Source organism: Arvicola amphibius, chromosome 1, assembly GCF_903992535.2.
Source record: "Arvicola amphibius chromosome 1, mArvAmp1.2, whole genome shotgun sequence".
Lineage (NCBI taxonomy): Eukaryota > Metazoa > Chordata > Mammalia > Rodentia > Cricetidae > Arvicola > Arvicola amphibius.
This window is the reverse complement of record NC_052047.1, coordinates 147,450,233-147,473,251: the sequence shown is the minus strand read 5'-3', so window position 1 is coordinate 147,473,251 and position 23,019 is coordinate 147,450,233. Positions and strand designations below refer to the sequence as shown.

At 44.5% G+C, this 23,019-nt stretch overlaps 1 protein-coding gene across 6 annotated transcripts in view; it reads left to right on the top strand.

The window, feature by feature from the left end:
* Positions 1–4,380: 4,380 nt before the first annotated feature.
* The window catches only part of Ppp6r3 (protein phosphatase 6 regulatory subunit 3), a 123,748-nt gene continuing 105,109 nt past the window's right edge, over positions 4,381–23,019 (top strand). For 4 of the 6 annotated variants that reach the window (XM_038329388.2, XM_038329379.2, XM_038329371.2 and 1 more), the window contains exon 1: positions 4,381–4,492. The gene's annotated coding sequence lies outside the window, so the exon portion shown is untranslated. The remainder of the gene's footprint in view (positions 4,493–23,019) is intronic. The other 2 variants (XM_038329363.2, XM_038329336.2) reach the window with 2 other exon arrangements.

Genomic DNA, 23,019 nt, shown 5'->3' with positions numbered 1-23,019 from the left:
TTTGTAGCAGCCCAGCCAGGTGTTCCCCTTTTGATGTCGAGGAAACTGAGGCTCGGGCTCAAAGTGATTGAGAAGCAGAATTGTTGCTGTTCACCTGCCATCTTCTACCCTCTGTTCAACTGCTCTGCTCTTTGGTGACAGCCACCTCGCCACATCTTCCTCACACCTCCCTGAGCCCTTAGGAGTTTCCTGTTGGTAACAGCCCCTCTTTCAGCAGATCTGAGTATCCCTCCTCCGTGAGAGTGTGTCTGAGGTCTGTCCTGTGTCCACAGCCTGAGGCACCGAGACAGTGCCCATCTTGAATGGCTAAACAGAATCTGTGTGACCAGGTCTTGTGCATTTTGGAAGTTTGTTAGGTTCAGGCTCCAATCAGCTTGCTCTTCTCAAAAGATGCAAATGGGGAGCTGGAGAGATGGCTCAGCCATTAAGACTGCTGGCTGCTCTTTCAGAGGTCCTGAGTTCAGTTCCCAGCAGCAATCATTTCATAATGAGATCTGATGCCTTCTTCTGACATGCAAAAATACATGCAGGCAGAACACTGTATACATAATAAATATATAAACCTTGAAAAAAAATTAAAAATATTAAAAGAAAAGATGGGAATGGGGTGAAGTCTCACTCTCCAAGACCCTCACTGGCTTCTTGCCTGTGATCTAGTGTCTAGTGTAGATCCCAAGCCACAGTCTCTCTTCACCCAAACGTCTCCTTTTCTTCTTTCTCCAGAAGCGTGGTAGCCACAGAGGGGTCAAATGCTCAGAGGGTCTCCTTTCTACAGACTCAGCAGCTACCAGGCATCCTTTTAGGGAGGTCCTGCACCTCCCCAGCCCTGACACTATAAAAACAAGAGGGCAAGAGGGTTGAACTTCCAGGCTAAGGGGGTGACCACTCAGGTCCCCTAGGAGACTCAGGATTTCTTGACTTGACCCAGCAACAGCTTAGACACACGGCTTCTGGAGAGCAGCCCAGGTCCTTCTGGACCTTGTCCTTTGCCAGGGCAGTAATGGCCCCATTCCATCCCGAGTCTGTGTCAGCAGAGAGTGGAAGGTAAGAGAACAGAAAGACACTGGGGTCTCTTCTGTTTGAACTAAACCTAAACCAATTTAAAGTTTTAAAGAGGCAGAGCTCCTCTTTTCATTGCAGTATATGACAGGTATGTTAAAATGTCCTTTGTGAAGCATTTGCTTTTAAATTGTTACCTCAGTGAATTCAAATTAGGTATTTTTAAACTTCTTCTGAATTTTAAGGAGTGACAGTCACTTGCTCATTTCAGTATGCTTTTTAACGGTCATGCTTTTAAAACAAAACCTACATGTGTGTGTTCTTCAAAATGCACGAAAAAGTAAACCATTAAGCTCCAGAAGGAAGTGGGGTGAGGAGAGTGGGCTGGGGGACGGGGATGTGGTGGGGGTGGAAAAGGAGAGAGAGGAAAAGGGAGAAGGAGAAAGAGGAGATCCATCAAGCCTGTAAGTTTTCAGATGCCGAGCATCTACAGCTCTACAGGGCTGGCTGGTGGGCTTCAGGATCAGGTCCCTCCTTCCCCAGGAAGGCATCTCTAACTTCAGTGTGTCTGGCTAGAATAGGAATGTGTGCAATGCATCTGACAACCTACATGGGAGATGGTATGTAACGTGTTGTGCATGTCCCCGGAACCCACCGGAATCTGGGAGAAAGGAACAGATGCCAGCAGGTGCTTTCATTACAAATGAATGAAGGGATGCTGGTTTGGTGGGCTGACTCACTCAGGTGGTGTGAGGAGCTTGGTTTGGTCAGTGAGGAAGCTGAGCTTTTCCTTCGAGGATAGTACAGAGGGCTGCCCCTTCCAATCATGGCCCACCCTTTTTTTTTTGTTTGTTTGTTTGTTTTTTTTTTGTTTTTCGAGATAGGGTTTCTTCTGTAGCTTTTGGAGACTGTCCCGGAACTAGCTCTTGTAGCCCAGGTTGGCCTCGAACTCACAGAGATCCACCTGCCTCCGCCTCCCGAGTGCTGAGATTAAAGGCATGCGCCACCATCACCTGGCTCTCGGCCCACCCTTTAACTGTTGCCCTCCCCTGAGCTTTCTGCCTCATGAACTCTTTGTCACTAGGTCTCAGTTTTAACACATTTGTCACTAGTTGTATGGCCTCAGGCAAGACTTCTAGTCTCTCAGAGTTAACCTTTGAGGACTGCCTAGAGTGGTAGGTGTGACACAGGCTGGTAGATATTATCTCTAGCACTTCTGAGTCTGTTACCTGACCAAGGTCACCCAACCCCTATTTGGCCTCTGGTGTTCAAATGATCTCTGCACAGCTAGTGTGTAAAATGGGGACTATAATGAGGACCTTCTAACAATAAGATCTTGCGGCTGCCTCCAGCTATAACTCTCTGGAAAGACTGGAGGCCATGGTGGGTTTGTGTAACTATACAACCCTCTCTTACTACCCTGGTAGTGGAGCTCAGAGACAGGGTAGGTGAGGTGGAGGGCTCAGGCCAGCTGGGCCCCACGTAAAGGGTGGAGGTTCAGAGATTCTGAACCTGGAAAAGCTCTGAGTGCCCAAGAATGCAGGTCCTGTCTCCTCCAGTCCAGGGGGTAGTAGGCTCTGTCACTCCTCCCAGGGAATGGATATCTAGAGGCAGCCTAGAGAAGATTCTCTGGAGACACACCACATGCTCTCCAAGCCTCAGAGAATCCCTAACAAGTCAGAACCACTGTAGCTACTGCTGAGAGAGATGTGCAGGTAGCCCCTGTCTGAGGTGTGAGCACTGTTATTCCAGGTCTGTGTGACTCAGCCACCTCTGCTACTCAGTCTCCAAATAACCAGTGAGCTCCAAAGCCCCATCCTGGGGTCTCTGTGATATCCTACCTCTTCCTGCCACCAACACCCTAGGGATCTGGAGGGCTGGCCTGTCTTCCCAGGAGAGTCTGTCCTTCAGTTTGCTCGTCTTGGTCACTTGTTTTCCAAGTGGCGTGGGAAGGCCTGCTTCATGAAAGGCTTCCAAGAGTGGGAGACTTTGTTGACCTTGGTGGCCAGGCTGCAGTGCCCCTGAACTTCTGCCATGTCCACTCTGAATAGAGCATGTTATTCATAGGGAGGGCATAAGGGGAGCGTCTTAGTACATTTTTTTTCGTACCTTCCCTTTAGTACCTTATTCTGCTGGGGTAGAACATTCTGACAAAAGCATCTTTAGGGAGGAAGGGTTCATTGGGCCTCATGGTACTAGGGTATTGGCCATTGTGGCAGGGAAGTCAAGGCAGCAGGTTCAGGAGCTTGCAGGTCACAGCACTTCCGGCCACTTGGTAGAGGAATGAATGTGTGTGCTGAGCTCAATTTCTCCTTTTAAACAGCCCTAGGCCCAGCACTCGGGAGGCAGAGGCAGGCGGATCTCTGTGAGTTCGAGACCAGCCTGGTCTACAAGAGCTAGCTCCAGGACAGGCTCTAGAAACTACAGGGAAACCCTGTCTCGAAAAACCAAAAAAAAAAAAAAAAAAAAAAAAAAAGCCCTAGGAGAATTGACAACTGCGATTAACTATCAAAGTGGGAAGTTTGGGGTATTGGTGAGGCTTGCAAGTGGGGATCCCGAGGTCCAGGACCTCAGCTCTGAGGTGGGACAAATGTATGGTTCAATTGGTGGGACTCTAGCATTTGGAAGAAATTCATGTGTAAATTCTTTTCTGTGACAAAAATCACAAGCTGGCATTCTTTTCTAAGAGTTTGTCTCAGAAAGACCTCAACTTTGATCCCATTTTTCGGATTGTCTCTTAGTTTGTCTGAAGTGTTTAATTTAAACAGACACTTTTATAAAACTATGCAGTGGAGAATGTGGGCATCGATCCCACTACCTCTCACATGCTAAGCGAGCGCTCTACCATTTGAGCTAATTCCCCAACTCTGGGTGATTTCCGCCTCAGGTCTTGTTGTGACTCACGTCATCACCGGTATTTTCCCCCCCCCCTTCCCTCCCCCGCGGCCGTTGCCCCACCGCCTGTTGTCATTGTGCTATCCCATTGGTTCCCTCGTAGCTTAAAGCTACACAGCCGGGATTGGTTTGGCTCATTTTTTTTAAAAATGCACTGACTATGCGGATTGGTGGTCCGAAGCGTCAGTCACGCGAGGCACTGCTGTTGCTACGGCGTATAGGAACCCAGCCCAAGCTTCTCCCAATTTCTGACTTGTTTCTCAGACACCGGGGTCCTAGAGGTTCCGGATTCGTCAAGACCCTGGGAAAAAGAATGCGCCTCTTGCGTTTGATTGACAAGGGCCCCGAGCCAATCGGAGTAGAGGCGAGGGCCTCGCTGGGAGGGCCAATAGGTTGTGGGGGGCGGGAGAGTCAGGCCAATTATTTTCGGGAAGGGGGCGGAGTCTTGCCCGAGATTGGCTGCGGGGCGGCCGGAGGGAGGGCGGGGGTAACTCCAGGCCTGCTTGATACGTCCGCCATTTTGGGCGCTTTGCTGATGGTGTCGGTGAGCCCTTTTCCCGCCTGAGCGTGACTAGCTGCGGGTCGTGGGCGCCTCCAGGTAACTCGGGGGAGGTGGTGGCGGCACGGGGTGCGCTGGCCGCGCGGGCGGGCGGCCGACCGACTGGGGTGGTGGTCGGGTCCGGGCGGCGTGGGGAGGGAGCGTCCCGGCCCCTCTCCCCTCCCCCCCGGAATCGGCTGCTTTGGCGGCCCGGGAGGCGGCGTCCAGCCCTGGCCGGGACCGAGTCGCCCGCTCCTGTCAGCCTGTCGTTGGCAGCCCGCCGAGTCGGCGGCGAACTTTGGACGCCGAGGTGACTCTCCGGGCTGGGCGAGGCGGGAGCCCGGGCGAGGCGAAGAGAGCCGCAGCCAAGTCGGGGGTCCGGGACGAGCTTCCAGGGCTCCCGCGCCGGGGCCTTCCCAGCGACTTCTCGAGGTCTCCCGGAGCTTGTCAACTCGTCGGAGACCTTCGCGAAAGCCTTTGTTGGACTCTGGTCCTCCGAGGAACAAGTTTTGTGGGTTTCTGGGCATTAGCCGCAGAGTCATCGGAATACAAAAAAACCTGTTCCGAGCCTCCCGGGGCCTTCGCGGTGAATCCTCAGCCTCCGCTGACCGGGGGCACTCGAGACTCCTTGTTGTTTTGGAGCTGGGGTGCGGGCTTATTTTTGTGGCTCCGAGTATCTCCCTTTTAAAGAAGCTCGGTTCAGTGTTAACTTGGAGGGTTTTTTTCCCCCCTTCCAGGCCGTTGCCTTTTTTCAGAACTTGAACTTCGAGTTGTAGGTGGGACGGAATGAGTGATTTGATTAGCTCCGCGCCGGGTCTTCTCCACCGCGTGACCTGCTGTCATTTTCCCCCTACCCGCTGCGTTCTCTTTAGGTTGGGTCAGAGCTTTGTTTATGTTTTTTTGCTTTCCGCCCCGGGGAGGAGGGCTCTTCGATGGGTTTCCTTCCCTCAGAGCACTTGTTAATATGGATACTGTTTCACTTTCTTAAGTGAAGTTTACTTTGGTTTTTGTCCTCAAGGTCATGTTGCCTATGAGGCAGCCCGTGAGAAAGGGACTTCAGATGGCCTATGACTAAAATGTGCCTTGAAGTAGTAAGGTGCTAGATCTCTATTGTGTCAGTGGTGGTTGAACTTTCTTTTGGGCAATTTGGAAATTAAATCTTGCTTTGCCACTTTCTAGCCCTGTGACCTTGGGCAAATTTCTTATCTTTGCTGCCCCTGTGACCCGGGAAAACAATTCTGTCCCATAAGTTTGCCCCAACCAATGTACATGTTAGACCTGTAACTGAGGACATATGTAAATAAGTTCCCACAAAGCAGTTAGAACTGAGCTTACCACAGCGAATCAGTCCAACAGTGACCATAATTACCAAAGTCAACTTGATTTTTTTATTTTGTTTATTTTTGAAGCAGGGTCTCACTGTGTAGTTAGAGATCTTCACTGCTTCCACCTCTGGAGTAATGGGATTAAACTCATGTACCACTACACCTGTCTCATTATTTATTAATTTTTTATGTTTATTTTTGAATCTCCTGTAGTTTAGGATGTTCATGACCTTTCTGTTCAGCTAAGTTTAGCCTTAAATTCTTGATCTTCCTGCCTCTACCTCACAAGCTTTATGAGTGAGTAGAGGCACATACCACCACACCTAGTTTAAAATTAACTTTTAAAGGTTTAGGTACAGTTAGGAAAGCCATGTGCTGAAGGATCAGGTGGGCTAAAAAAAAAACTGAACTGGAAGTTATTTCAAGTTTTTCCATTAGAAGGGGGGTGAAAGTTAATTAAATCACCCACTTGTGCTGGAACAGCGAGTCATGACACTTGAGAGTGTTTTGTCTTAATCAGTACTTATAGAAATACACCCCCAGGGGCTTAAACAGCAGGTTCCTCTGATGCTTCTGTGTGGTTGCCTCAAATCAATAACTTCATGATTTCTTAGGTTTTTCCTGGTTTGTTGCTGCAATTGGAAGACTACATCCAGTCTTGAGAGCTTCAGCAAAGGTGCAGGTTAAACATACCTCACATCAAAACGCTGTGGCTTTTTAGCATCATACTTTCAGACTGTGAGCAGTTTGTATTAGTGATGCAAAACTGGTAAAGTCTGTGCCAAGACTCAAATCTGAAACCGAAGTTGTTGTAGTCCCAATCACTTTGGATAAGGTGTGCTCAGTATGTAACTTGGGGAGTAGCTGTGGGTGCTTTGGCACCTGGTCCGCACTTTACTGTATTTGGCCAGGGAGTCTATAAAATATTTAGCAATGTCTTTCGCTCATTCAGTCATACCTGAAATCAGGTTTTTCCTTCTCCGTGGTACTTGAAAATAGGCTTGTCTTCTTTGTGATAGTTACTTGTGACTTGGATTGGCTTGTGTACTGGGGAAGAGTGTTTTGATAAACTCCATCATAAGTAGACTTGAATACACTGATTGCTTAAACAGACGTAAACTTTTGAGTATATCAACCTCCTCCCAACTGCACCTAATCAAAACAACCAGCCACAAACCACACAAACAAAAGGAGTTTGCATTAACCGAGTGTTTAAGAGTATTAGTCTATAGTTGTTCAGAAAATAGGTGGTAGTGGAATTATGACTTTATTTGGGGTTTACTTAGCTGCTTTAAGATGAATCTTTTGTGAGTTTCCTCTAAAAAATGTGCTGTTACAAGTAAGCATGTCTTCCTTAGACCAGTATTTGTCAGGGTTGATAACTCAGTTTACTTCTGTGATCAGCTTGGACCTTGTAGTTGGTAATTTAGATTTCGTATCAGATGTTACCAGTGTATGTTGATCTATATTTTTGCATTTACTACACTTCAGAAGAGCAAATGATAAAGAAGTTCTTCCAACTGTCTGTTCAGCTAAAACTCAGCTTACTGAGTTTACTTTATGAAGAGAGCAAGCAGTCTGGCCTGGCTCCTTCGCCTCAAGATCTGAGCTGCCGTGGAGGCTGAGGAGCTGCTTTTTCTTAAAATGTACTTGAAAATACTGGCCAGACCTCTTGACTTTCAGCAGCTTTACATCTTTCTCAGGATCTCAGTTGACTTTCCTTTCGTTTTAGTTGACCCATGATAATACCGTGTATAGATTCTGGACTGAGAAATCAGGGTAATTGAAGCATATTTCTTTGCCTCAAAAATTTCATTGTAGCCGAGCGTCTAGCTCTGAAACGCACCTGTCTAGGATGATGAGGCTTTGGCATCTATCCATAATATTCCAAATGAGATGAAGAATTAGTAAAATTGGGCATAGTAGCAATCCCAGCAGTTGGGAGGCAGAGGCAGGAAGAGCTGGAGCTCAAGGCCATCATCCTGGGTTATATAACAAGACCTCCGCCGCCCCCCTCAAGAAGAAAAAAAATCAGTAAAAGTGATTTTTTTTTCCCCTTTATTGCTTTGTGGTACTGGGGATTGAACCTATGGCCTCACTTACTATAGGCAAGTGCTTTACACTTAGTTTCACCCCATATCTGCTTTTTACTCTAGGTGAGGAGGGTCTTTCAACTGTCCTCTCTGGAAGCATTGGTTTTGGCCTATTACATCTCCAGTGTGCTGTAGAGGGTAGAGGTTAAACCTGCTGTGCAGAGATTATTGTAAGCTCACCTCCCTATCCAGCCCTAAATATCAGTGGTGCTGGCATTATGATAGACTAACATACACTAGAATCACTTGGAATATTTTTAAACCATGGATGTCAGACTTCACCCCTGTAAATTTGTGGTAGAAGTTGAGACTTTATTTTCTCAAGAGAGTTTCTTTGTGTAGCTGTGGCTGTCCTGGAACTCTCTGTAGACCAGGCTGGCCTTGAACTCACAGATATTTGCCTACTTCTGCCTCCCAAGTACTGTGATTAAAGATGTGCACCACTGCTGCCAGTGTGAGGCTTAATTTTTAAAAAAATTATTACATATGTGTGAGTTTTCAAGTGTGTAATTGTAGGTGCACATACACTGCAGCGCCCATATGTGTGTTTGAGGACAGCTTGTGCAAGTCAGTTCTTCCTTCTACCATGTGGGTCCCGGGGATGAAACTCCGGTCAGCAGGCTTTGGAAAGCACCCTGTACCACTGAGGCATCTTGCAGGCACGAGAATGTACTTTTATAAACCTTCCTAGATGATACTGGAGTGCCACTGCCTTTTAGAACCTACACTGTTGTAGAGTGGAGATTCACGGGCTGAGTTCCAGGACTTTTGTGGGTTGGGAGCTGTGTCTGCAGTACCTGGATCCTGCCTTCGAGGTTATTTAGTGGCAGGAAGACAAGGTGTGTAGCATGTCAGATGCCTGAAGATTTAGCTTTAAAATTATGTATTTTGCAAATACAACTTTGAAAGTTTCCCCCTTTACCTCATGAAATTACATTGTCATATTGAGCTTAAAACTTAGCAAGTTAGATTTTCCCCAATGCCAAATAGCATACCACTCTTGAGTTTATTATTTTTTTAAAAGATCTTTTGCTGTCATCTTGTGATCAGCTGTCAGTTTTGTTTTTAGATCTCTAACCCTGCCCCCCTCTTTTTAAAATGAAAACATTTCCCTAGAGTTGTTAAACGTGGATCAGTTTACTCAGTTCTGTCTTTTGAGGGTGGAGGGGAGGGAACATATGGTATGTTCTGCTTTTAGCACCCATGCTCAGTTGTAAAGGAGTAGTCTGTGTTCTGGACTCTGATGCAGGTGGAGGAATGTCTTTCTTCCTGGAGAGATGTAATGTGGCAGTAGAGGGAGGAACAGAGGTCCTTGTCTGTACTTAAAGTTGGTATGATGTTACTGGTTAAAGTGAGGAGTGTTAGGAAAACTGTAAATTCAGCACTAAATGGTACTCTTGGCATATATTATAAGACAGGAGGCATGGAGATGGTTTCCGACTTCTGTCCTGAATCTCAGCCTGTGGTTGTGTTGAGAACTGCAGTCAATCCACCCACAACTCTTAACAACCACTGAACTGTTCCCATCATTTATTACCCCCTCCTTGTTTAGAGACAGGGTCTTGCCATGTAGCCCAGGCTAGCATTAAACTTGACATCCTTCTGTCCTGCCTTTCAGGTGCTGAGATTGTAAGCTACCATGCCCACCTTCATCTACTTCTGATCTTCCTAAATAATTTTTAGATTCTTTTTATTTTATGTATGTGTATTTGCCTGCATGTATGTATTATGTGCATGCTGTGCCCACAGAGGACATTGGATCTCTTAGAACTGCAGTTATGGGCTGGAGAGATGGCTCAGTGGTTAAGAGCTTTTTGCCTGCTCTTCCAAAGGTCCTGAGTTCAATTCCCAGCAACCACATGGAGGCTCACAGCCATCTATAATGAGACTTGGTTCCCTCTTCTGGCCTGCACTGTATACATAATAAATAAACTAAAAAAAAAAAAAAAGAACTGCAGTTACAGGCATTTGTGAGCAATTGTGAGAGTGTTGAGAACTAAACCCAGGTCATCTACAAGAGTAGTAAGTGCTTTGAACCAGTGAGCCATCTCTCCAGCTCTCACCCCTCCCCATCACCAGGAGGTTTTGATTAGCAGGTGTACTAATTGAATCTTTCCTTTGTCAGAAATGTATTAGAGATCCAGATTCATTGATGAACAGCCCTTAAGGATCTGCAGTCTAGAGCTTACAATTACAAAGACAGTTAACAAAGCTTGTTAGTATTACATACTCAGCCCTCTGTATCCTTGGGCTTCACATCTGTGGGTTCACATATAAGTGTATTACATTCCAGAAAGTTCTTTTTTTTTTTTGGTTTTTCGAGACAGGGTTTCTCTGTGGCTTTTTGGAGCCTGTCCTGGAACTAGCTCTTGTAGACCAGGCTGGTCTCGAACTCACAGAGATCCGTCTGCCTCTGCCTCCCGAGTGCTGGGATTAAAGGCGTGCACCACCACCGCCCGGCTCCAGAAAGTTCTTAAAAGCCAAATTTGAATTTGCCACAGGTATGGAGCACTTCACCGAGTCCCTCTAATAAATGTGAATGTAGATATGCTCTGCTGTGGCCACTTAGAGATCTTCAGTGTCTGCCACTTCAGTGCTTTGAGTGCTGCTTGCAGTGCCTTGTGTCCTAGCTTTTGGATTCATTTGTATTGAACATGTGGAAGGCTTCATTTTTCCCTTCATTCCCTGAATAATACAGTATAATATCTCTTACATAGTATCATATTGTATTGATTTTAAGGATGCAGAAAGTAGCCCAGCAGTGTATTCTGACATTAGTGAGGTATGGCCAGATAAGGTCTAAGTAGAAGCCTCAGGGAAAAGGGCTGGTATTGGTTGACTGACTTACTTGTTTGAACTTTGGATACCCTAGGTTGCCAGATGTCTTGTAAATAAACAAATAAACGGGACCTAGTGGTATAGTTTCGTAACCCAACTACTTAGGGATGTTGAGGTAGGTAGGATAGCAAGTTCAAAGCCTGCTGGGCAGTTTACCAAGACTTTCTTAAATTGGAGGGTGGGGGGAGTGGCTCAGTGGTTTAGAGCACTGGCTGCTCTTGCAGAAGACCTGGGTTTGGTTGGTAGCATCCACAATTGCCTTTAACTCCAGTTGAGGATCTGATGTCTTCTTTTGATTTCTACAGGCCCCTCCCTGCACACATGTGGTATACAAGCATACATATGCTCATGCACATATACACATAAATATTTAAAAAGGACTTTTACCTAGCATGCTTTTGGCCCTAGGTTTGAGTCCCCAGTGCTACCAAGAAAAAAATGGCTGCATTTTTGTTTTTCAAGATGTTACTTTGACTGGTCTCCTTGATTTGGGGTGTTTTAAAAAGGTCCTTCCATGCTGGTGAAGAGCTGTGTGATAACAAGATGGATACTTAGTGCTTGAATCACTCAGCTCCCTGCTTCCAGACCTATCAAGTCTTCCCCCTAGATTCTGTATGTTGTTTTTTTACCTTCCTCTGTCTTTCCTGTTTGTTTTGCCCCCTTTTATGCAGTGACCCAGGTTAGCCTTTAAGTTGAGATAAAGTTAAAGTCTCCTGCCTCAGCTTGCCAAATTCCTGTAGTTTCTTGCTTAACACCTTGAGCACAGACCTTGTAATGGGTGGTGCTGGAAGTATGGGGACTTAGACTGAGGAGTGATCTGGTGAGGTGGCTTAATGGTAAAAGCACTTGCTGATAAGCCGCACCCTGAGTTTGCTCTTCAGGACTCACATAGTGGAAGGAGAAAACCAACTTCAGCAAGTTGTCCTCTTATCTCCAAACACATGCCTTGGTACCTCAGTGTCCCTCTCCCTTACACAACAAAGAAAATGGAATAGGAAATTTTTTTTTAGCTTTGGTTTGCCTTTTTTGGTTGTTTTTGTTTAATTTTTTTTTTTTTTTTTTTGGTGGGAGGCAGGAGAGACAGTATTTCTCTGTGTAGCTCTGGCACTCATTCTGTATACCAAGATGGCCTCAAAGTTTAAATAATTTCATTAATCTAAAATAATTGCAAAAAACTAGACTATGTAGCAATTTTACCTAAGCTTAGTATACTTTTTCCCCTTTATTCTTTTTTGGGGGGGTAGGGGTTCTCTATAGATTTGGAACCTGACCTGGAATTCTCTTTGTAAACCAGGCTGGCCTCTAATAATTCACAGAGATCAGCCTGCCTCTGCCTCCTGAGTGCTGGGATTAGAAGCGTGTGCTGTGGCAACTTAATGCATTTTTTTAACTCCAGTGCAAATGCCAGATAGTTCGCCATTATACCATTGCTCTTTCTATGAACTTCATGAACCTCACCTCATCTTCGAATTTTGGCTCTTCTGAACTTTTCCCTATTTACTCTGGGATTTCTGTCAGTTTTCTTTTCTCCTAGCTGTACGTCCCCTATTTTTAGTAATCTGGTAGGTAATGGCTCTCTTTGCATTTTGGTCATTGAGATCCTTTTCTTCAGCACTGCTTTCTTCTCTTCAATTTTTGCCTGTCTTTCATTTCCTTATTGCAGCTTCATCAGAATCCGGATCATCAGACAAATTAGCATTAGCAAAAGTTTGTGAAATAGACTTTGATTTGGTTTTGGTTATTTTTGCTTTGGATTCAGTTCTTTGTTTACAGCAGCATCCTTGACTGAGTAAGTGACAGATTTCAGAGGACAGTTTCCACAAGTGTCAGCTTGATCACAACTGATTGGTTGTTGATCAGATTTCTGCAAGCCTTCCTATGACAAGATGTCCACATGTTCTCCTGGCTTTCAAGATCAAATAAAAACTGATGCCAGAGCAGTAGATTTGGAGGTTATCCTTAGTCATCAGGTATCAGCTTCCTTTTCTAGGTGGAATGAATCCTTCCTCCACAACTGTTACAATGGTTGTAATGTAGCCATCACTTTTGCCAACTTGACTTTCGGATCTTTTTGTCAGTTTCAAGAGCTCTAGTAATTCTTTTCTCAACGTTTTTAGCCCCTTTTTCACTGAGACTTTAGTCATGTCCTTTATGACCTGGGTCTTAGCTTCATCCACTGGGGTACCAGTTTTGCAAAGGCCTCCCCAACCAAGTAACTTCAAAATCATCCTTTTGCAGGACTTGGGCCACACACCACTGAATTACCTTCCTTTCTTTCCTTTTCGTCAACTTGTGCTGACTCTGATGGCCTCAGGATTTGGAGCCATAGTCTGGAAAATGTGGAATGCTTCACAGGGTCCAGAACGTTTACTCTGTTGTTCCAGTTTTGGTATATGTGCTGCCAAAACAAGCACCTTTGGTTAGTTTTTAAGAAAGTCCTTTCCCCTTTACTGGAAAGGGAGCCATTTACCAGTTAGAACAATGATCAGTTTATTTCAGGTTTGAGAGATTAGAGACTGACATCTGGATACTAGTTGGAGTGGCAATTAAGAGGGCAAATTGGTTAAGCTGGTAGAGGCTTCTACTTTTATGTCCAACTAGGACATCTGTACATCATGAGCTTGGCAGAGCCTGATTCGCCCCAACGGAGGCTTTGATTCCTTACACTTTACAGCTAGTTGGTGTGGACTTTGAGTGCTTAGTGCATTTGGTCTTGGCCAGAAAGCCGAGTAGCAATTAGATGTTCTCTTGAAGATAACATATTCTGGACTAAAATACTTTTTATTCATTTAGGCGGGATCTTGCTTTGAAGCCCATGCTGGTCTCAAACTTGTAACACTCTTGCCTTAGCCTCTTAAGTAGCCAGCCGAGTTATAGGCCTTTCTCATTGAAGTAACTTTCAGGAGAGTTCAGCACCTATGCATTTGGCACCTGCCCTGTGTTACAGTACTTAACTTCTCATGCAGGGCTTGACATTATCCTCAGTTCAGAATGTATTGTGGTCAAGAGTGCACAAAGCTTGCGTTCTGGTGCATGCAGTTCTCCAACTGTGACTCTAGCACTGGTCTTCCTCTCTGCTCTTTAGTCCCCTACCTGTGAATGAATAGTATTGACTTCAGTGTGGTGCCTGAGTGTAGTCATTCTCAACCTTGTTCTCATTCTGACAGTAGAGCTATGTATGCAAATGGCTCTATAAGGCCAGTGAGAACCAACCAGAGACTCTGGAGAAGTTCTGACTGGTGGGGATTTTTGTTGAGGAAAATTTTGGAGTATTTATTTGTAAGTTTCTTCCCTTTAAACTATGATTATGTTACATTTATTTTGTGTGTAGATAAACATAAATATAATATCCTTTCTCTAGCTGAAGTAGAAAGCATAAATTTGAGGTTTTTGAAGTATTGATTTTTTTCTTTTGCCCTGAGAACAGGATATTTTTATGTAGCCTTGGCTGTCCCGGAACTCACTCACCAGGCTGGCCTCAAACTCACAGAGATCTGCCTACCTCTGCCTCCTGAGTCCTGGGATTAAAGGTGTGCACCATTACCCAGTTTGAAGTATGATTTCTATTTTTTAATTTAATTAATTAATTAATTAATTTAGCCCCCAACTGACCCTTTAAAAAATGTTTATCTATCTCAATAAAACTGTAAAATCATAATGTAAAATTTGTGAAGAAAATGAGCATAAAAAACAAAGACTGGTAGGGTGGTGGTGGTGCACGTCTTTAATCCCAGCACTTGGGAGGCAGAGACAAAGACTGCATCATCATCTGCCAACATGAACCAATCCTTCAAGGCACATGTGCTTATCCACAGCACGTCAAAAAGCATACAGTTCAGTGGTGGTTGCTCACGCCTTTAATCACAGCACTCACGAGGCAGCGGCAGGCCAGCAAGCTCCAGGACAGCCAGGGCTACATAGAGAAAGCCTGCCTTGAAAAAGAAAAGCATACAGAGCTGTGTTTATATGGTTCTGAGAGCCAATAAGAAAGATTTTCATTTTATTTTTTTATTTGCATGTGTGTGTGCTTGTGTGCAGTTGTGCATATGAGCACAGTGCCTGCAGAGGGCAGAAGAAGGTGTCACAATCTCCTGGAATGGGAGTTGCAGGTGAGCTGCCTGCTTGCAGGTGCTGGAAATGGAATTCCAGTCCTCTCAAAGAGCAGTACACACCCTTAAGCATGAGCTATCCCTCCTGCCCCAATATAGAGATTTTAAAGATAAATGTTTTAGAAATCATACTTCGGGCTGGAGAGATGGCTCAACGGTTAAGAGCATTGCCTGCTCTTCCAAAGGTCCTGAGTTCAGTTCCCAGTAACCACATGGTGGCTCACAACCATCTGTAATGAGATCTGGTGTCCTCTTCTGGCATGCAAGTATACATGGAAGGAATGTTGTATACATAATAAGTAAATAAATCTTTTAAAAAAAGGGTCAGTTGGCAAGTATTTAGTCTCTGTAGCTCTTTAGCTATTGTGTGTGAAAACAGCTCCAGTCAAAATTTGGCTAACTAGCAAAGGTGGCTGTGTGTTGAGTTTTGCTTTGAGGACAAGTGGTAGGCTAGGTTCACTTGTGTGCTGTAACCTGCAGTACCCATTCATATTTAGTTTTTATTTTAAGTCTAGTGAGTTCATTCAGAGAGTGTGTACAAATAAGAAAAATTGGAACTGAAAGTTATACTGGCACTAGCCAGTTTCAGAAAGTATTGTCACTACCTTTGGTCCTGTGTGACCTCTCTAACCACCTTCTTTCCGACCTCTTCAAGGCATTTTATCCCTTTCTATGTTGCCATTTGTGAATGGCTCCTTAAATAATGTGACTTAATTTTTGAATGTCACTAAACTGTATAAATTGAATCTTTTATTCTATGATGTCTGTCATTTAACATTGTTCTCCAGATCCATTTTGTTTTACAAATGGTTATTTTGGGTCTAAGTGGTCAGAAACAAACAAGCAGCTCCTTTTTACTACATTGAGTACTTATTGCCTTAGTAATGAGCAGAGCCGAATCATGTTTCTATTCTCATGCCTTGCATGGTTTTAGTCTCAGGAAGATAGTAAATGATAAGTAGCTATCTGGATACTGCTAGGGGCCAGCAGAAGAGGAAAGGAGTGGGCCCTTTTCAGACTGAAAGGCAGTGCTTTTTTACCCGAGAAGGGCCCTGTGCCTAGAAGGTGAAAGGTTAAGGTGAGAGCCCTTATGTGGGGGCATTGTTATGTATAGGTAGAGAGTTCAGCCTGTCTGAGACGCTATTAAGTAGAATATACTTGTTGTGTTGGAGGGAAGAGCCCTAAGGGCAGTGGTAAAATAGGTCTGTTTTGAGCCAAAGGTATGACATGGTCTGGTTTCTGAAAGGTCCCACTGCAGCTAAGTTAAGAATAGCTGTCCCTGTGCAGCTGGCGTTAGAGGCTTTAGAAGTCCGTGGCAGTGATCCAGCAAAGCAGTTATGTCAGCTTGGGCCTAAGGGGACCAGGAAGTGGTATCGAGAAGTGGTTGGAGTCTGGATCCTTCTTGGAGTGAGAGCAGACGAGATTTGCTGGCCAACTGGATATGAATAATAAGAGAAATAAAGGATGATAGTAGGGACTTTTGCCTGCTGCAGGAAAAGGAAGACTGCAGGAACAGGTTGTAAAGGTAACATTAGGAGGTGGATTTGGTCTTGTTCAGTTAGGACACTTAGAGAGCACACAACATTTAGAGTTCAGAGGGAAGGGCTGGGCTTCACGGTGTGATCTTCTGTGTTTAGATGGCATTGAGGGCATGTTGTGCAAGTACACTGATGGAAGGAGAAACCAGGCAAGGGTGGTGACTGCAGGCAAGGGAAAGTGCTGTTGTGAAGGCTGGTGGGAACCTGCCTTGAATGTGGCTTTTAAGGTCAAGTGTGATGAGAGCTTAAGATATCTCCTGGCTTTGGTGACATAGAAGTTATGAGTGATCTTTAATGAGTAGTTCCCATAAGGAAGTGTGAGAAACCTGGATGGACAGAAAGTAGACAGTGCTCTGTCTTGGGGACTTGTCTGGGGTAGAGGGCATGGATGTCTAGGGCTTTACTGAAATGGGTAAATCAGGATGTGGGTGTGCCTTAGGTGCTTTGGTGTGTGAGTTAGTTAACTTTTCTACTGGTGTGATAAAACAACATGACCAAGGCAACTTAAGGAAAAGAAGGGTTTATTTGGGGCTTCCAGTTTCTGAGATGGGAGTCCATCACCATCTTGATGGGGAGCATGGCCACAGACAGGTAAGCATGGCACTAGCAGTAGTTGAGAGCTCATATCCAGATCCGCACATGATGAAGCATACTGTGAATGGTTGGAGTCTTTTTGAAACCTCAAAACCTACTGCCAGTGACATACCTCCTCCAGAGCCACACCTTTTCCCCCAACAGTTCCTCCAACTGGAGAGCAAGTATTTAAACACCAGCCAGTGGGGTCATTCTCAATCAGACAGCCACAGTGTGCCTGACGAAGTACTACTGTGCAGGAGGAACAGTTTGGTGAAGCAGGAGCGTCCACATCCTTTGCAGGCCCATCCCACACCCTCCAAGTCTTGGGCAGGCACTAGCCCTGGGCTGAAGAGCTGGCCCTCTTTGTTCCTCCTTGGTGGGAGAGGGTAGAGTGGAATGGGGATAGGATGGGCAATGGGAGCATGTTGATATTCCCTTTACTGTCCCTGTTCTCCCCAGGGAAAGGGAAGTGAGAATGAGTTGACGGGTAGGGTGTGAAGAGAGGTGAAAGGATGAAGTTGGAATGTGAACAGGTTAGTCACATAGTGGCTTCTGTGAGGGTGTGTCTGCATTGAGAATTGACAGCACAGTGCTTTCTTTAGCAGGGGTTGTGGACTACAGAGACGGGTGATTACTGCTATTAGAGCTGAGGAAGGGAACTAAGGAGGGGTGTCCAGTCATGTACACAGCTGTAGCTCATTCCACTTTGCCTGTGTTATGTTTCTGATTGGATGTGTTGCATTTTATCCTTTGTCTTGTTGTTGGAAAATAGGATTCGTTTCCAGGAAGAGAAAGCTGCTGTCAACAATTTTGACAAAATTGCAAAAGTGTGTCTCCGGGGCACAGACTGGAGAGCTGAGGCTGTTGGGACATGTCTAGCTTCAATTTTAGGAAGTAGTGCAAACTTTGAATGTTCCTTGCTGGCTCTTTGGATTGTAACAGCTCTTTGGATTGTAACCAGTTTGGTGAGCTATACATTTCAGGAGTCTTAAAAATAACAATTTTAAACCAATAAACATTAGCTTAATATGTTGGCAGGTAGAAGCAGGAGGATTAAGCATGTTCAAGGTCATTATTCACTAATTGATTTCAAGACCAATCTGAGCCACAGGAAACCTTATCTCACAAACAGTGCAAAAATACATTATAAACTGTATAATTTAATAGACTTTAATATCCCACAGAATTGTGTAAAAATCACCACAGTCTAAATTAAGAATATTTTCATTATCTCCTCTGTGGTCTGGACATTCTTGTGAGTAGTTGTATATCTTTTGTGACTGGTTTCTTCATTTAGCATATTTTGAGATTCTCCCATGTTTTACTATGTATCAGAACTGGCACTTTTTCGTGTGTGTGTGTACATACATACATTTTATATACACACACTATACACACATATACATATATATGCGTGTACGTGAAGGCTGGAGGATGACTTTGGATATCTTCCTCAGTTGCTTCTCCACCTTGTATTGTGAGACAAATCTTTTCACTGAATCTGAAGCTCACGGATTGGCCTGCCAACCCCAGAGATCTTTAGCTGTGGGATAAAATAGACACTTGCTGGGTATTTGAACTTGTGTCCTGATACTTGTATAAACAGCTCACCATTTGAACCATCTCCCAGCCCTGTATTTCCTTTGATCTTCTATTGAGTCTGTTGTGTGGACAGTTCATCATTTCTGTTTGGGGGTTGTTAGGACACTACTTCTGCTGGTCAGTGGAACTTGACTTTTGTCATCAAGACAGGTCTCTTTGTGTAGTTGAAGTAGCCTAAAACTGGATCTTCCTTCCTCAGCCTCCCAAATAATGGAATTACAGGCTCCTGCCAAAACTGGATCCAGTTGGTGCAAGATAAACTGCTGTGCAAATATGTCCAAGTTTCCGTGCTCTCTAATGTTTTCTGTGGCCCTATCTGTGTCACGGTGTGCTTCTTTTTTTCAGCTCCATCTTTGTTCTTAATGATCCAGCATTGTCTATCCTGAATTTTATTAATTGACCAACTTGAATTTCTTTTCTTTTTTTATTCGAGAGGTTTCTTAGTAGCCCTGGCCAATCTGGAGCTCACAGACCAGGCTGGCCTCAAACTCAGAGATGAACCTGCCTCTGCCTCCTGAATGCTGGGATGTGTGCCATCACACCCTGAAAAAAAAATTTTTTTTGATTGACTTGAATACTTTCACCCCTACTGCCCCCTATGCTGGAGAATAGCTTGGGTTCTCACACACTAAGTGGTCGCTCCAGGACTGAGCTGTATCCCTAACCTTCATTATGTTTTTTGTTTTTTTAAGATTTATTTATTTATTATGTATACAGCATTCCTCTGCATGTATGCCTACAAACCAGAAGAGGGCACCAGATCCTATTACAGATGGGTGTGAGCCACCATGTGGGTGCTGGGAATTGAACTCAGGACCTCTGGAAGAGCAACCCATGCTCTTAACCACTGAGCCATCTCTCCAGGCCCTCATTATGGTTTTTAATAAATTAAATTCTGTTCAGTTCTTCAAGTCTGCTGGTTCTTTATTGGGAGTCTCTTCCCTAAGTGTAGATCTGTAACATGTTTCAGACATGTCTCCATGTGCCATGTATTTGGTAGGTAAGAAAGAATGCCAGCTGCCTTGCAATCTTTGGGTCTTCACTGGGCTTTAGCACTTTACCACTGATTGGCCGTAGGCAAACCTGTAGGGTATTTTCTTAATTAGTGACATATGGGAGAGGGCCCAACCCATTGTGGGTAGTGCCATCCTTAGAATGGTGGGTCCTGGATTCTGTAAGAAGGCTGAAGCTGGACTGTGGTAGCACACACCTTTAATCCCAGCACTTGGGGCAGAATCAGAGTGAGTTACAGGATGACCAGGAGAGAAACCAACAAAACAAAACAGTTCAATCTGTGTGTGACTCTGACCATGTACAGAACACTAGAACACTCCAGGGGACGGCTGTGTGTGCAACTCAAGAATAAGACATGAGGCAGGTCTTTATGAAGGACAGAAAGAGGAGTCCTGCTTCTTCAACAAGGTGACAAAGCCGGATGGATGGTCCTCTCGTCCTCCTTTCATTCATTTGTATGTATATATGTGCATCTGTGTGTGGAGATTGGTATCAACTTATGGTCTCTTTACTCAGTGCTACCTACCTTGCTTTATTTATTTATTCATTTATTTCCTGAGACAGGGTTCACTTTATAGCTCTGACTATCTCCCCCCCCCCCCCAACACACCCTTGACAGGGCCTTATTTTATAGCTCTGGCTGGCCTTGAACTCAAAGGGATCCACTTGCCTCTGTCTCTTGAGTGCAGGAATTAAAGATGTGTATCACCAAGCTGGGCCACCATGTGTTTTTTTGTTTGTTTGTTTGCTTGTTTGTTTGAATCTTGCCAATTAGGTTAAACCAGCTGGTCGCTGAACCACAAGGATTCCCATGTCCACTTTGGTTTATAGGCACATGTTACCACATCTAGCTTTTGTGATACTGGGTGCTGGGTATCAAACTCAGCTTCATATTTGTGTAGCGAGCACTTTACCAGCGGAACTATCTCCCCGGTCCTATTGGTTTTTAAATTAAGTTTTGTAGTTTCTATACAAAATCATATTTATTTCTTTCCAATGAAAGGTGTCCACCCCCCCCCTTTTTTTTCTTTGCTAACAAACTTGAAAAAGACTCTGTGGAACAAAAGTGGTACCAGAGCGAGTGATGGAGCTTATTTGTGATTGTAGCAGCAGGTTCTATGAATTCTCCTGCTGGCCTCTTTCCAGCACTACTTTTCCAGGCTTTGATACTAGCAGGAGCCATGCGGCGAATCACAGATGCCAGCAGGGGTGACCACCTGATCCTGTCCTGGACATTTTCTTATCCTCTGTCTCCATTTCCAGAGTGTTAGGTGTGCAGCACCTTCCGTGAGTGATATTTCTTTTTAGTGTTTTGGTTTATTTGAGAAAAGGTTTCTCTGTGTAGTCCTGGAATTCACCAGGCTGGCCTCAAAGTCACAGAGATTTACCTGCCTCTGCTACCTGAGTACTGGGACTAAAGGTGTGTGCCATCAGAGGAACACTGTATATATAATAAAGAAAGAAATCTTAAAAGAAAAAACCATAATGAAGGTTAGGGATACAGCTCAGTCCTGGAGTGACCACTTAGTGTTTGAGAACCCAAGCTGTTCTCCAGCATAGGGGGCAGTAGGGGTGAAAGTATTCAAGTGCTGGCTCTTTTTAGTTTTCAGAGTTTCCTTTCTCCTGCTGATACTTCCTCTGCTTCTGCATGCTGTCTACCAATTTTCTACTAAATTCCTAACAAATTAATCATGAACTTAACATTTCTCTGGTCTTTCTTTTTTTCATGCTTAACTATGGTTCTGAAGTGGGTTCAGTCCTGTGGGTTTTGTTTTTTGTCTTTTTTTCCTTTGTAGTGTGCTCTGTGCTTGTTCTTGTTGAAAGGTGGACATGATGTGCTGGGTTAAGGAACCTCAGTGAATCTTGGCCCTTTATCAGTGTAAGTTATAGGGCACTGAGACTCACTCTGTAATCCTTGGGACTAGGTCTTAGTTTGTTAGTTAGTCTGTATCCCTAGAAACAGATTTCAGGTGGCTCCTCTCCCCATCCTCTGGCAGAGGCAGAGGGGTATTCACTTTCAGTACCTGGCCAAGTGCCCCATCACAGGGACTGTCCTGGAGTTTTTAATCCTCAAAGGTGTGCATGCCAGGCCTCCATAGTTCATATAGTATTCATATTTGTTTAACTTTCTCTGCTGGTTAGTTATGATCCTTTGTATCTGCTTTACTACCTCTCTACTTTTCTGGGGAACAGTAGTTTGTTCTGTGCCCTTGTTTTTCTTACAGATGTAGGAGAAATTGTTTTCAGTTTCTTTCTTCAACTCTTCACTTACTGCTAAGAGATTAAATACTTTGACGTGTTATGCAACCATCACCACCATTACAGCTGCAGAAGTTTCACCTTTCCAAGCTGCTGCTGGAAAGCTCATTGAGCTCCCCATTCTCCTCTCCACTGCCACTGGCTATGAGTGCCACATGTGAGTGGAATACTGTTGTGCTTTGTGACTGGCTTGAAGCCTCATGTCACCACGGTTCACTTACAATGTAGCATATTTCAAAGCTTATTTCCTTAAGTCTCTTATATCTTACTGTATGTTTCTATCCCACATTTGTTCATCTACTCATCCCTATTGGACATCACTTCATGAACATCTGCCCTGTGCAGATCTTCAGAACATGAGTAAGTTTCTGTGTCACTGGTTTGCACTGAGTGGTTGTGCAAGCTTAGGAATGATCCTCTGAGGCAAGTGAGATGGCTCAGCAGATAACCCCATGCACCATGCCTGAAAACTTGACTTCTGTCATCAGATAGAACAAGCACCTGCAGTTTATCCTCTGAACTCGTGTGTGTGTGTGTGTGTGTGTGTGTGTGTGTGTATGCACATAAAATGTAAAGTAAATGAATATTTACAGAGATGCTGAGTTTGCTGACCAACTTGCTGTGAAAGTGTCTCTTGTTTTTGTCTGTGTTTTATTCTGGCTCCTCTGTTGCATTTTATCTTCCTCTCTTTCACTAAGAACACACTGTTGTTGACAGAGGTTTCTGTCCCATCCGGTCCCACAGCTGGTCAGTCCCAAAGAAACACACAGAGGTCTACATTAATTATAAACTGGTTGGTCTATTAGCTCAGGCTTCTTATTAACTCTAACTTACATTAGTCCATAATTCTTTTCTGTGCTAGCCCCATGACTTGGTACCTTTGTCAGTGAGGTGTTCGCATCTTGTTTCCTCTATATCTGGCTTCCTCTGTATAGACTGCAGACTGACTCTTTCCTCTTCCCATAATTCTCCTGCTCACATCGCTCCACCTCTACTTCCTGTCTGGTGGCCTCACCTATACTCCCTGCCTGGCTACCGACCAATCAGCGTTTTATTAAAACAATACAATATAAATGACAGGGTACAAGACCATTGTCCCACAGCTCCCCCCCCCCCTTTTTTCCAAAACAAGAATTCCTTTGTTTAGTTTCTTTTTCAGACCATTATCCATAACAACTTGTAACCAACACTCTAAACAAAGATAAATATCCATAATCATTTTTTTGGGAATGT